General features: G+C 51.7%; 1 protein-coding gene across 1 annotated transcript in view; it reads left to right on the top strand.

Annotated features, from left to right (window-relative positions):
• The first annotated feature begins 12507 nt into the window (after nucleotides 1–12507).
• ANKRD11 (ankyrin repeat domain containing 11) overlaps nucleotides 12508–14468 on the top strand; it is a 113644-nt gene continuing 111683 nt past the window's right edge. The window contains exon 1 of the mRNA XM_050772856.1: nucleotides 12508–13142. The gene's annotated coding sequence lies outside the window, so the exon portion shown is untranslated. The remainder of the gene's footprint in view (nucleotides 13143–14468) is intronic.

Genomic DNA, 14468 nt, shown 5'->3' with positions numbered 1-14468 from the left:
GGCTCTTGGCGTTGGGCCTTGCTGGCTTTCGACCTGCTGCATTGCTGGTCTGAGGGGAGGGGCTCGACGTGACGCCATGGGAGGCTCTTGGGCTTTGGCCATTCCTGGCCGTGCTTTGTTCCATGGGGACTTCATGGCTCTTCTTGCTGGCACAGGAAGCGGCAGCGTCCACTGGACATGGCCCCGAGGTTTTGAATCAAACAGAAATCAGCCCATCAGTGAGGGTAGACATAGCGCCTTTCTGAACTCACATTCTCCCAGAGTGTGGGGACAGCCATGGCCGAGATCTCCTCGTCTTGTTCTCCGCGGAGGTCAGTGTTGGTGTGGGGCTGCTGCTGTCCCTCCAGAGCGGCCAGGCAGGCACGGCTAGGAGGGGGTTCCCTGGAAATCTTAACTAGCAGTGCTTCTGGGGGAGCTCTGTTACCTTGAGCTGTCACCCAGCTGAACACTTTCCTCTTGTGGCTCCTCCCTCTTCCTCCTGGGATGACCCTTGTCCACACCTCACCTTTACTCAGCAGCGCAGGCGTCGCTTGGCCTTAGGCTGTGGGTCCGCGGGAGCCGCCACGCCCAGCTGAAGGTCGCTGTCTTGCTCTGTCGCCCAGGCTGGAGTGCAGTGGCCGGATCTCAGCTCACTGCAAGCTCCGCCTCCCGGGTTCCCGCCATTCTCCGGCCTCAGCCTCCCGAGTAGCTGGGACTACAGGCGCTGCCACCTCGCCCGGCTAGTTTTTTGTATTTTTAGTAGAGACGGGGTTTCACCGTGTTAGCCAGGACGGTCTCGATCTCCTGACCTCGTGATCCGCCCGTCTCGGCCTCCCAAAGTGCTGGGATTACAGGCTTGAGCCACCGCGCCCGGCCAGGTCACTGTTTTAAAACATATATTACAGTGGTGTGAAAGTTGAATCCAGACAAGAAAGAGGTGTATGACATGGCATAATTGAATAGCTACCTTTATTAAAAATTATACTTTTCAGGGTGGGTGCAGTGGCTCACACCTGTAATCCCAGCACTTTGGGCGGCCGAGGTGGGCAGATCACGAGGTCAGGAGTTCGAGACCAGCCTGACCAACATGGCAAAACCCTGTCTCTATTAAAAATACAAAAAATTAGCCAGGCCTGGTGACATGCACCTGTGAACCCAGCTATTCAGAAGGCTGAGGGAGGAGAATTGCTTGAACCTGGGAGGCGGAGGTTGCAGTGAGCCGAGATTGCACCATTGCACTCCAGCCTGGGCAACAAAACGAGACTCTGTCTCAAATTAAAAAAAAAAAAAATTATTTCTAGACTTTGGGTGCCCGGCTGTCTAGTTTAAGATGCAGTTAGAGGCTCAAGGAATTTCTAGATATCTTTTAACTTTGCTCGGGCCACCCCCTGCCCTGGTCATTATCCTTAAATACATTTTATGGGTTCAAGGGCTCCAGGGGAAAGAGGAGATGGGTGGGAGCAGACCGCCCATCACCTGGGTGCGCCCTGCTGCTGGGAGGCCGCGTCCTTCTCACCTATCCTGGTGGCACCTGCCTGGGCCCCGCTCACCGGCTCCTTCCCATCACCTTCCCTGGGCCTGGACAGTCGTGCTGGCTGGTTGCACAGTTTGTAAAGCACTTTTACTTAAACAATCTTAGACACACTACATTGAAGATAGAACTAGATAGGGTCTGAGCCCCGTGAAGAGGTCACAGCCTGAGAGTGCAGTCTGCTGGACTGTGGTCACCAAGTGACTGGCCTGTGGCAGAGGCTGTAAGTTATGCCCTCATGGGTCTCATCTGACCGCTACCTCTACCCCCCATTCGTATGGGGCTGAATGTGCTCAGTGAACACTTGTTCACAAAGTGTGTAAATTCAGTAAGGAGGGGTGTACATGCCGACAGGCGTTCTCCCGTCTGAATGTGAGTAGCGGAGGGCGTCTGTTTCCTGAGGAGAGCTCTGAAGGCGGTTTTCTGTGACACGTGTTGTCTGACTGACAGGCGTGTTGGGGGATGTTGACACCTTTCATCGCTCTCCTCTTGTTGGAAAGTGTATCATCCCATGTAAGTTACTTGTTTGGATAATTAGAAAATCATACTGTGTGTTTTGTAAACTGGAATGCTCACGCTAATTTGGCTTTTTATTGGTGATTTAATGTGGGGACTGTTTCAATGTGAAAGGTTCTTGCTCCTTATACAGTCACTCTAGACTGGTAGGTGCTGATGTCGGGGAGTTTCTTGGTGTCTTGCTTCTCACAGTCTGAACTCTTGCTCACCCTTTTTTTTTTTTTTTTTTTTGAGGCAGAGTCTCGCTGTGTTGCCCAGGCTGGAGTGCAGTGGCGTGATCTCGGCTCACTGCAAGCTCCGCCTCCTGGGTTCACACTATTCTCCTGCCTCAGCCTCCCAAGTAGCTGAGACTACAGGCGCCCGCCAACACGCCTGGCTAATTTTTTTGTATTGTTAGTAGAGATGGGGTTTCACCATGTTAGCCAGGATGGTCTCGATCTCCTGACCTCATGATCCACCCGCCTCTGCCTCCCAAAGTGCTGGGATTACAGGCGTGAGCCACCGCATCCAGCTGCGCTTCTCCCCCACTTTGGATCTATTGTTTACCATGTGCTCAGGGGCTTCACTTGGAGCCCCTTAGAAACCTTGCCCAGCAGAGCGGGCCCACACTGGGAAGCATGCTCCATCTACCTGCCTCGGCTGCCCTGTGCCCACGGCCTCTGAGATGCAGTGCCTTGTGTAGGCCTGGTCACCTTTGGGGCCAGAACTGCATGCACTCCTTCCTCCTGTAAGCCCCAGTGCTAGTGGTGGTTATGCAGGCCTGCTGCCTGTGCAGGAGACACTCCGCGAGGCCTCCACCTTCTCCTCTGCCTTTGCTCACTTCTCTTCTCTTGGAAGCAGGCAGGCACGCGTCAGGCTTTCCTTCCTTTATTTCTAGAGTTTCTGCAAATCTAGAAACCTGTCTCCTATTGGTTATTGTCTTTCAACAAAGACCTGTTTGGCATTAGACAAAAAGTACTTTCACAAGTCTCAAGGCAGTGGTCAGGCTCCTGGGGCTGCTCTTCCTGCCCTGTGTCCCGTTTCTTATGCAGGTAGAGACTGCTGGGCGTTCTCTGGAGTAGCCCCAAGGAAGCTGTCTGAAGGCTCAGGGAGCTCTACTGCACTTAGGAGAAAAGGAGTTAAAATGGCATCATTGGGCTGGTGCAGTGGCTCACGCCTCTAATCCCAGCACTTTGGGAGGCTGAGGTGGGCGGATCACCTGAGGTCAGGAGTTTGAGACCAGCCTGGCCAACATGGAGAAACCGCGTCTCTACTAAAAGTACAAAATTAGCCAGCATCGTGGCACATGCCTGTGATCCCAACTATTCAGGAGGCAGAGACAGGAGAATTGCTTGAACCTGGGAGGTGGAGGTTGCAGTGAGCCAAGATCACGCCACTGCACTCCAGCCTGGGCGACAGAGCGAGACTTCGTCTCAAAAAAAGAAAAAAGAAAAGAAAAAGGCATTATTGTTTTGCAACTGGGGCACCGGAAAGAACATTTTTCCATAGTGAATTTCTGGCGGCAGAGGAGCTTCATGTACACCATTGACACTGACCTGGACTGAAGCTTGAGGGGTCTGGAGACGCAGAAAACAGTGTTTGGGTCGATGGAGATGAAAGTGTGAGTTTTGAGAAGCGATGGTTGGGAAACGGAAAAGGTCAGTGTCTGCAGCAGAGTGTTTCTTTCTAAATTGTTTATTTTTCCGCATTTTCAAAAATTTTGTATTATATGTTTTGGGAAATTACTATATACATTCTTCTTGCTGAACAGAATGTTAAAAAGACAGCTGACATCTTTGCCCATTGTGCTCAATCCAGGTTCTTTGTGAATCGCAAGAACCGACATGTTCTTCGCAAATCCACGCACTGCACTGAGCTCTTCCGTGCTGCTTGGGGCGCTCGCATCCAGTCACCTGGGGGCGGGAGGGAGAGAGCAGTGGTGGAGCAGAAAACTGTACGCTCCAGCTGGAGCCAGGAGGCCGAGGCGGGAGTGTCACCCGAGCCCAGGAGGCCGAGGCGGGAGTGTCACCCGAGCCCAGGAGGCCGAGGCGGGAGTGTCACCCGAGCCCAGGAGGCCGAGGCGGGAGGAGGCTGAGGCAGGAGTGTCGCCCGAGCCCAGGAGGTTGAGGCTGCAGGGAGCCGTGATTGAGCTCTATCTGGGTGACAGAACAAGACTCTGTCTCTTAAAAAAATGCTCAAGTTGGACTCTGGAAACCAGAGTTACATGAGCTGGTTTTGGATGCCCTGACAGGGTGTGGAGCAGGAGGCCCCTGTTCCCCATGGTCAGCTTTCCATGTATAGTGAAAGCCCCGATCACTGGTAACACTTGATTTGAGCCATTTAAAATTATTTTATAAAATTTTTATTCCACTTAGGAATGGCACAAGGTCTTTGTCAGAAAGCTCTAGGTTTTCAAGACACAATGAAAAAGCGTGAGCCTGTGTTGTTTCCTGGCGCACACATACAGACGGTGCGCACCCCTTCTACAGCCCGCCGGCTGCCCGCAGCTCCCAGAACGGCCGTGTGCTGGGGCAGGCAGGGGGGCCAGCCCCACCTTCTAGAAGCCAATGAGAAAGGCCTCCCCGGGGCTCGTCCACACTGGTGACGTTTTGGGATGGATGACCCTAAGTTTTCGGTTCTAAGTGACAGTGAATGCCTCAGCTGGGCTTGTCTGCGACTGCAGGAGACATCTTGATGCTCCCCAGTGTGCCGTTAGAACCTTGACCCTAAAAGGTCTTCAGGCTTGGAAAGCCCTTCCCCACCTCACCCCCACCCACCAACCCCTTAAAACATGCATACGAGAGTTTTAAACAACAGTGCCTGAAGTTTGGGACCAGCCTGGCCAACATGCTGAAAACCCGTCTCTACTAAAAATACACACAAAACTAGCCAGGCGTGGTGGCGCACACCTGTAATCCCAGCCGCTCGGGAGGCTGACAGAGAATTGCTTGCACCCAGGAGGCGGAGATCTTTGTATACACCAGTGTCTTCAAACAAGAGAAGCTACCTGAGCACTTGCGAGTCATGCTGGCCAGTTGTGTGTTCTCAGCCAGACTGTTTCCACCTGCTGTGTCTGCAGCCTCACAGCACATACATTTAGCTTAATGTCTTTAAAGCTGTACATTTTTGCTATTTTCCAGGGAGGTTTTTGTGGTTGGGCTTCAATGCCATGATTTGAAATTAGTATCAAGAATTTACAAATCAATATTGACCTAATCAATATGATAGACATACATGTTGATGAAATCATTATATACGTTTGACCCTTGAACAACTTGGGGATCAGTGGCACTGACCCCTGGTACAGTCACGTCCACATACAACCTTTGATACCCCGAGTATTTGATTCTGTTGGCCAGAGCCTTCCTGATCACATAAACAGTCAACACACATTTTAACACAACACTGACATATACAAAGCACTTCCCCCGCCCCCCTTAAAGAGAGAGAGTCTCGCTTGTCATGTTGCCCAGGCTGGTCTCAAACTCCTGGGCTCAAGTGATCCTTCCGCCTCGTCCTCCCAGTGCACTGGGATTATAAGTGTGAGCCACCATGCCTCTCATATTTTATATGTCACATGTATTGTATACTGTATTCTTACAGTAAAGTAAGCTAGAGAAAAGATGTTATTCAGAAAATCATAAGGAAGAGAAAATATGTTTACTGTTCATAAGTGGAAGTGGGTCGTCATGAAGGTCTTCATCCTCATCATTTCATTGAGTAGAAGGAGGAGGGGTGGTCGTGCTGTCTCAGGTGCGGGGGTAGAGGAGGGGGGTAGGGGGGGTAGAGGAGGGGGTAGAGGAGGGGGGTAGGGGGGGTAGAGGAGGGGGGTAGGGGGGTAGAGGAGGGGGGTAGAGGAGGGGGTAGAGGAGGGGGGTAGAGGAGGGGGTAGAGGAGGTAGAAGGGGAGGCAGGAGGGGCAGGTGCATTTGGTGTCCCTTACAGAAGTGCTTCGTCGTTTCTCTAGAAATGTTCCTGTCTGGTGACAGTCCTCCCTCACTGTTGGCTTTAGTTTCAGCGCCCATGTCACAGACAGGTCCGTGTTGTACAAGAAGCCAAAAGCAGGTGGGAGTGATGGGAACCCCTCCCCTCTGCAGGAGTGTCTGGTGTCACTTTGTTTTCTGGCACTGCTGCTACCTCCTCCTCGTCACCTGGTGTGGGTCAGAAGCACTTATCACCACCAGGTTGTCTTCTAATTTCTCTGGTGTGGTATCTCTTAGCTCTTGAATTTTGAAATGAAACCCTTCATCCCTACCTCCCTCTCCCCACCCCCCAACGTCTGCAGTCTCTTCATGATCTGTTTCCTTGATTGGCTGCTGTAAACCCTGTGGAGTCAGACACAGCCTCCTGACACGGTTTTCTCCAGCAGGAGTTCATTGTTTTGGGTTTGAGAGTGTTCATGGCTTTTTCTATAACAATGATGGCGTCTTCCATGGTGTCATCTTCCAGACACTCCTGATGCTGTCTGTCCCATGTTGACAATCCTTTCATAGTGTGCTGTTGTGTAATGAGCCTTACAGGTCCTTATGACCCCAGATCTAGAGGCTGAATTAGGGACGTTGTGTTTGGGGACAGGAAGACCACGTTGACGCCTCTGCTGTTGAACTGATGGGGTTCTGGGGACCAAGGGCATTGTTCATTGTCAAAAGAACGTTAAAGGCCATTCCTTACTGGCAAGGCAAGGTACTTCCTGACTGCGCGGACAAGGCATCAGTGGAAGCAGTCAGGGAAAAGGGTTATTTCCAGCCTTCTTGTTGCATAACCAAATACCTGGCGGCTGGGGTTTATCTTTTCCCTTCAAGGCTCTGGGGTAGGCAGCTTTATAGCTTTATAGATAAGGGCAGTCCTGATCATAAACCCTATTGCATTTGCACAAAAAATAAGGCAACCATTCTTGCCTTGTATCCCAGTGCTTGCTTCTCTTTCTTACTAACAAATGTTCTTACAGCATTTTTTTCACCAGAATAGGGCAATTTGACCTGCATTCAAAACCTGTTCAGGGCCAGGCATGGTGGCGCACGCCTGTAATCCCAGCACTTAGGGAGGCCAAGGTGGGTGGATCACTTGAGGCCAGAAGTTTGAGACCAGCCTAGCCAACATGGTGAAACCCCCGTCTGCTAAAAATACAAAAATTAGCTGGGCATGGTGGTGGGCGCCTGTGGTCCCAGCTACTTGGGAGGCTGAGGCAGGAGAATTGTTTGAACCTGGGAGGTGAAAGTTGCAGTGAGCTGAGATCATGCCACTGCACTCCAGCCTGGGTGACAGAGTGAGAGTCTGACTCAAAAAAACAAAACCAAAACCCTGTTCATGTCTTTTTCCTCGATGATATTCCTCATGGTGTCTGGGATCTCATCTGCTACCTCTTGATTGGCAGAAGCCACTTCTCCTGTTAATCTTGACATTGTTAAAGGCAAACCTTTTCTAAAACTATCAAACCATCCTTTGCTGGCATCCACTTCTCCAGTTCCTTCCTCTTCCTTTTACTTTCAGTTGTTGTATAATGGCTTCACTTTTCTGGAATCAGACTAGAGTCTATTGGTATGTGCCTTTCTTCTAGCAATCCTGCACCCACATAAAAGTTGCATTTTCATATATCCGTGCTGTTTGTGAATTAATTTTAAAGCTGCATTTTCAGTGAAATAAAAAGGTGTTTCACAAAAAGCTTTCATGCCTGTTGCTGTGGCTGCGGTGGTGGCTTCACAGATTCCTGTTCTTTTTTGTGATGGCCCTTCTGCTGGATTCATCCATTTCGAGAAGACAGCATCCACAGCTGCAGAGCACAGGCTGCCAGCGCATGTCGCACAAGTATAGCTTTTTCCTAGTCACAGCTCTTGGGAGCTCTGCTTCTTGGGAGCACTGCCAGCATCACTAGTGGCACTTCGTGTGGGTCTGTGGTGTCATTTAGGGTTTATGGTATTGAGTAAACACAATGAAAAATTTTTGAGAACTGCAAGAGGTTTTTTTTGTTGTTGTTTTGTTTTTTGTTGTTTTTGTTTTTTTAATAGAGACGGAGTCGGCTGGGTGCGGCGGCTCACGCCTCTAATCCCAGCACTTTGGGAAGCTGAGGCTGGGTGGATCACCTGAGGTCGGGAGTTTGAGACCAGCCTAGCCAGCATGGTGAAACCCATCTCTACTAAAAATTCAAAAATTAACTGGGCTTGGTGGCGGGCATCTGTAATCCCAGCTATTCTGGCAGGAGGCTGAGACAAGAGAATTGCTTGGGCCTGGGACGCAGAGGTTGCAGTGAGCCAGGATCGTGCCTCTGTACTCCAGCCTGGGCGACAAGAGCGAAACTCCGTGTCCAAAAGAAAAAGGAGATGGAGTCTTGCTGTGTTGCCTGGGCGGGAGTGCAGCGGCTCTTCACAGGCGTGACCATAGTGCACTGCAGTCTGGGACTCCCGAGCTCAGATGATCCATTTTTTTCAACCTTCTGAGTAGCTGGGACTCCAGGCCGATGCTACTGCAACTAGCTTAGGACTTGAGATAATTTGTTTCCTGCGATACACAAGTTCTGGGAGACCAGCTGCTCACGCGGAGATGATTAGTGTCACACGGTGTTTTAAGCGGATCCCGGAACACTTGAGCTCACCGCGGCAGCACAGGCCGTGGCTATGAGATCATTACAGCGTGCACTGTGGTATGTACCGCACTTCGTTTTATACAGTTCCGCTCGAGCTTGCGTCTTTATGTTTGTTTACATTTCCCTCTACTGAACGATGCCATGTACAGTCTCTGTGTGTAAGTTTTTATAAATTTTTAATTTTTTATAATTTGTGTATAATTTATGGTAGTAAATGATAGACTATTATCTACATATATTTTGTACATTCATGACATACTTAACTTTTTCTGACTTTTTTCGGTATTCCTGGGCTGGATGGTTTGCCTGTAATTTTTTTTCAAATTGTCACACATCTCTAATGTTTTTCAGTGTATTTGTTGAAAACAAATGGATGGGTGATTGGCTGTGTGCAGCCAAGCCCGTGGTGTTCGGGGTCAGCTCTGTGCACACGTGTGTGTCCATGTTCATCATGGAGTTCTTCAGCTGGCATGTTTTAGTTCCTGTTTTTTTCTGGTCCTTACCTGAACAGAGTTGAAGTGCTTTTCCTAATGCTCTCTGGAGGAGCTTTTCTCCTCTGATCGTAGCACAGGGGAGACGGCCCAAGCAGCTGTTCCCACAGCGGTCTGGAGGTTGCTTTGTCAGTGGTGCAGCCCGGAAGCAGAGGACAGAGTGACAGAGTGTAGCTCACACACAGCGGCCCGCAGAGGCCATCGGCTCTGAGTTCTCTGCAGCCCGGAAGCACAGGACAGAGTGACAGAGTGTAGCTCACACACAGCAGCCCGCAGAGAACAAGGGCTCTGAGTTCTCTGCAGCCCGGAAGCACAGGACAGAGTGACAGAGTGTAGCTCACACACAGCGGCCCGCAGAGGCCATCGGCTCTGAGTTCTCTGCAGCCCGGAAGCACAGGACAGAGTGACAGAGTGTAGCTCACACACAGCGGCCCGCAGAGGCCATCGGCTCTGAGTTCTCTGCAGCCTGGAAGCACAGGACAGAGTGACAGAGTGTAGCTCACACACAGCGGCCCGCAGAGGCCAAGGGTTCTGAGTTCTCTCACAGGGCAGGGCTTGACAGGCTGCTTCTGTACCGGGCCGATTAGTCATATTTTAGGCTTTCCTGGATGTACGGTTCCTGTTGTATTATTCAGCTCTGTCCATGTAGAATGAGAGTAGTCATAGATGTAAACTATGTTTTATATATGTGTATATATATGTTTTATGTATGTACATAGTATATACCTATAACTATATATAGTTACATATATGAAACAAGTGAGTGTACTTATGTTTCTTTTTTTTTTTTTTTTACAAAAACACATGGTGGGCCATAACTCGCTGACCTTGGCTCTCTAGGAACTGTTTTTTAAGTGAAGAGAATTACTAGGATCAATAAGCATAAAATCTCATTGATTTATTTTAAATACTGTAAATCTTTAAAGTCTGATATTAGTGTTCTTAAAAAGAATTGCCATGAATGAAGGATCTCTTTAAGGGACGTCATAGGTAGAGGAGAAGGTGAAGAAAATCACCAGTAAAATTATTTGCCATTTTTGTCTCTGGTAACACCCGCTCTCTGCGGGCCCTCACGTTTGAGTGTTTTCTCCACTCTGGCTTTGCAGGAGTGTGAGCTCCTGTCCTGCAGGTGTTGTGGTCGTCAGGCCCTTCTGGAGATGTCGAGTGGGCCAGGGCCCCAGCCCGCTTGGCCCTCACTCTTGATGACCCTGTCCCGTGTGGACCACCCGCCAAGACCCAGGCCCCACTTCTGTGTCGAGTGTAATTAATAGCAGCTTTAATCAAAAGTGAGGATAAGGTTCTACCAGTTTCATAACCATACACGGGCGTTTCTCAGGTGTCCCTAGGGGCTGGGTTCCTGGGGGGCCCCGGGTCGGTATGGGAGGGGTGTTGTGGGGTTGTGTTTGCACAGCGTTCCTGCAGGCCGTCCCTCTGCGTCAGCGAGAGTTACATAACGTTTTGATTTTGTAAAGTAAAGCAGCTCGTGGGAACGTGAACTTCCGACGTCGGCCTCAGTCACATGCTCGTGTTTTCTCTCAAATTGTTGGTGTCTGGTACTGCTATGAGCCATATTTAGTCTCCCCTTGCAGGCGTCCACTCTGCAGAACTGGGCTTTTCCTGGGACTCAGGCAGTGCACGGCTGGAAGGAGCAGCTGGGAGTGGACTGTGGTGCTGGTGTAGCTGGAGAGGGTGGCCTGGCTCCCTGTCGGGTCGCTCCCCGGTTGAAGGTGTGTGTTTGGAACTGAGCTTCCTGCGCATCCGTGACACTGCCCGGGGTCCATTGTTGCTGTGATGGACGCTGCCTCTTACCACAGCCTTACCGCTTATTTGGGGATAATTGTGGAAATAGCTGTTTTTGTTTAGTTCGACGATTAAATTGCTTCACAGTCTTGGATAAATGTCTTCACTTTCCAGTTGCATTGGACAATCTGTGAAGGCCTTTTCTATTGCTTCTGTCTTTCCCACAGGGCCTCCCCTCAGAAGGGCTTTATTTGAGCCCTGGTGATCTGCAGTGGTAGGAGAGTTCTTTGTGACAGGGATAATGGGGACAGAGGAACAATGACTTGAAGATTCTTTCCTTGCAGTGAACACATGTACTGTGTGTGCCGTGCCTTCCTCGGGCTGTGTGTACCTAGGCAGGCACACACCAGTCAGCTTGTGTTCTGGGCGTGACACTCTCACATGTACTGTGTGTGCTGTGCCTTCCTCGGGGTGTGTGCACATAGGTGTGTGCACTGTGCCTTCTTCGGGGTGTGTGTACGTAGGTGTGTGTGCCTTGCTTTCCTTGGGGTGTGTGTACGTAGGTGTGCGCGCTGTGCCTTCCTCGGGGTGTGTGTACTGAGGTGTGTGTGCCTGCCTACGTACACACCCCCCGAAGAAGGCACACACACCTCGGTACACACACCCCGAGGAAGGCACAGCGTGCACACCTACGTACACACCCCGAGGAAGGCACAGCGCACGCCAGTCAGCTTGCGTTCTGTGTGTGACTCTCCGAGGTGGACTGGGTCACCTGGGAGCTTCCGGGGTCCATGAACGGGGACGCTGATGAAGGGCGGTGCAGGAGCTGTAGGAGTGGCTTTCAGTGAGTCCTGCCTCAGGGTGACCTTCTCACTCTAACCATGTGTTTAACTTTCCGTGGGGGAATATTTTCAGTCACAGAATCGGAGAGAACAGAGTCCCGGGCCCCAGGCTCAGCGTTGACTGGCATTTGGCCAGCTTAGGCTGATCCATCTCCTCCTTGCACTTGTTCATGTTTTCGAAAATGTTTTTTCTTTCTTTAAACATTTTTTAATTTGAGTATTTTAATTTTTAGTATTAATATTTTAATGTTAGTATTTTAGTGAATCTCAGACATCGTCTTGTTTTACCAGCACGTTTCCGTGGCGTCTCTGTAGCTGGAAACCTTCACAAGCCGTGGCCTTCGCTCTCTCCACAGCGGCTCAGTGGGCAGCTGGTGCCCCACGCTGTCTGACTCTGCCGGCCACAGCCTTTCTGACCCCGTCCGTGCCGTGAGGGGCAGCTCTGTGGCTCGGGCTCTCCACACCGGTGGCAGGCCCTGCAGTGGTGGCCGCATCCACCACGGGGTGCTGCTGCCGCCCACGCCTGCCCCAAAGCCCCTCTTAATCTCAGTGAGAGGCTCAGGCTGCAGGAGGACGCGTGGCTCTTTCCCCAGCTCTGAGTATCACGGTCAGTCTCGCCGTGCGCTGCCACTGCTTTTCCTCCTGGGGGTGGGCTCTGGTCCTTCTTCCCAGGCCAGTTTGTAAAGTTGCCCATGTGTGCATGTGAGGGCTGGGTGTCCGCCATGGTGATCCTTGTGGTTCCTCAGTCCACCTGGGGACCCCTGGTTTCAGTGTGAGGGCTCAGTCCTGACTTCACCATGTTCTTGGCCTGCGACAAACTGGTCCCATCTTCAGCACCTCTGTGGGTTCTTTCTTCCAGCTGATTTCTGTGGAGCATCCTCCTGTTCTGTAACAGGGCAGTCTCCAGACCCCAGACCACCTCTCCTATCGCCCTCCACACCCGAGACCACCTCTCCATCGCCCTCCACACCCGAGACCACCTCTCCATCGCCCTCCACACCCGAGACCACCTCTCCTCTCCGTCTAGTCATCCTGAGGGGTGCAGGGGGTCCGCATCACCCTCCACACCCCTCCTCGGGTGCCATCACATGAGCAGGGAGTACACAGCATCCTTGAAAGTGGGGAGCAGCGCCTGCCTGGACCTTCCTGCAGCGTGGTGGAATCTGAGTTGGCCTGGTCCTTGAGAGAACTCGTCCGTGGGTGGTATACAGACTACGGACCACAGAGCCCGGACACCAGGGAGAAGTTGCTGGTGTCAGTGGCCCCTTCTGTGGCTCCGGCCTCCATGCGCCGAGCACCTGGACACCTGTCTCTGCAGGGAACGACTTGATTTAAACAACATAAAACTACACCAAATGGTAGAATGGACACTGGCAGTGCTCATCTGTCATCTGTTTCTTATTCTTTATTTGTCTCTGTTCCGTGAGAAGCGCCCAGTGGTGTCATGCTGAACCTGCCCCTCTGTGTACAGATGGCTTTTCTTCAGTGAGTATTTGTGAAAGAATGTTGGGAGGTAGTGAGAGTCACTGCGTATTTTTGTGGCATTTCCTTGGTGGGACCAGCCACTTACGTGCACCCTGAAAGTGAAGGCTCTCGTCCTGTCTTCCGCCTCGGCGGTTTTCGGTAAAGCGAGCACGTAGTCGGACATTGCTCACCTGAATGAGTCTCATTGGTCGTGAGATGGAGCAGCTGATAACATCATTGCTAAACACATTTTTCTCCACCAGGAGATCTCAAACAAGGGACGGAGCCCTGCGGTTGTCTCGTGGTGTCTGCAGGGCTCGGTTCTTGGGTGTCTCATGGCGCCTGCAGGGTTCTTTTCTTGCGTGTGTTGAGTGCTGTGGAGTGAATGGAGGGGAGGCTTGGCCTTTTGAGAGGCTTCTGTACTGAGCACTCAGGTACCGGCCTGGGGGTCGTCTGGGGCTGACGTTGGCAGGGAGGTTGCTGCCACCTTTGGCTGCCTCTGACCAACATCATGGAAACCTTTCCCAGCACAGCAGTCACCGTGATGAAAGCTCCCTTCTGCTCTCAGGTCCTGCCGTGGAGGAGCAAGGCCAGGTGGGTGCAGGTCAGGGGAGGATGCTGCACTCACCTGGGGGTCCTCGGCTTCAGTCCGGCATTTGTCAAATGTGTGCGGAGATCTGAGCTGCCTGGAAGGCCCTGTGGTCGCTGCTGGGCTGTTTCCACCAGCAGGAGTGTGGAGTGTGCGCCAGGCCTCTGGCCTTCTCTTTGCTGGGTTGGGGGATTTGCCTCAGGCCCCGGGTGTCATCTTGCAGGAGTGTGGAGTGTGCGCCAGGCCTCTGGCCTTCTCTTTGCTGGGTTGGGGGAATTTGCCTCAAGGCCCCGGGTGTCATCTTGCAGGAGCCTTTTGCTATCTTTGTCCTGGATAATGGCAGGAGGGCTCAGGATCCTGTAGGATCCTAACTGGGCCCAGGGTGTGGCTGGGGCTTCATGACGCTGGGGCAGGTACCAGGCGTACCTCTCTCCCCTCTGGGCTGCACTATGGCTCACATCTCCTTCCAGAAACATCTCCTCATCCTCAGAGTCGCCATATAGTTGGACACAGGCCCACACTAAAGTACACGCTGGCCACCCCTGGACACGGGCTTCCCCTGCCTGAGTCCTGAGAAGAAAAAGCTCCACCCCAGCTCCAGGGGATGGAGGGGTGTGGGGAAGAATGAAAAGAGCGTTTTACTGAGTCCAGTCTTTTTCCAGTTGAACAGCAGTGTCTTCTTCCTGCCATCCCTGGTATTCTTCCACAGTGAGAGCTCCGAAGCTGGACGGTTTGCATCCTCCTTACCGGCCCTTCCT

Source organism: Macaca thibetana, chromosome 20, assembly GCF_024542745.1.
Source record: "Macaca thibetana thibetana isolate TM-01 chromosome 20, ASM2454274v1, whole genome shotgun sequence".
NCBI classification, from domain to species: Eukaryota; Metazoa; Chordata; class Mammalia; order Primates; family Cercopithecidae; genus Macaca; species Macaca thibetana.
This window is presented reverse-complemented; position numbering and strand designations above follow the sequence as displayed.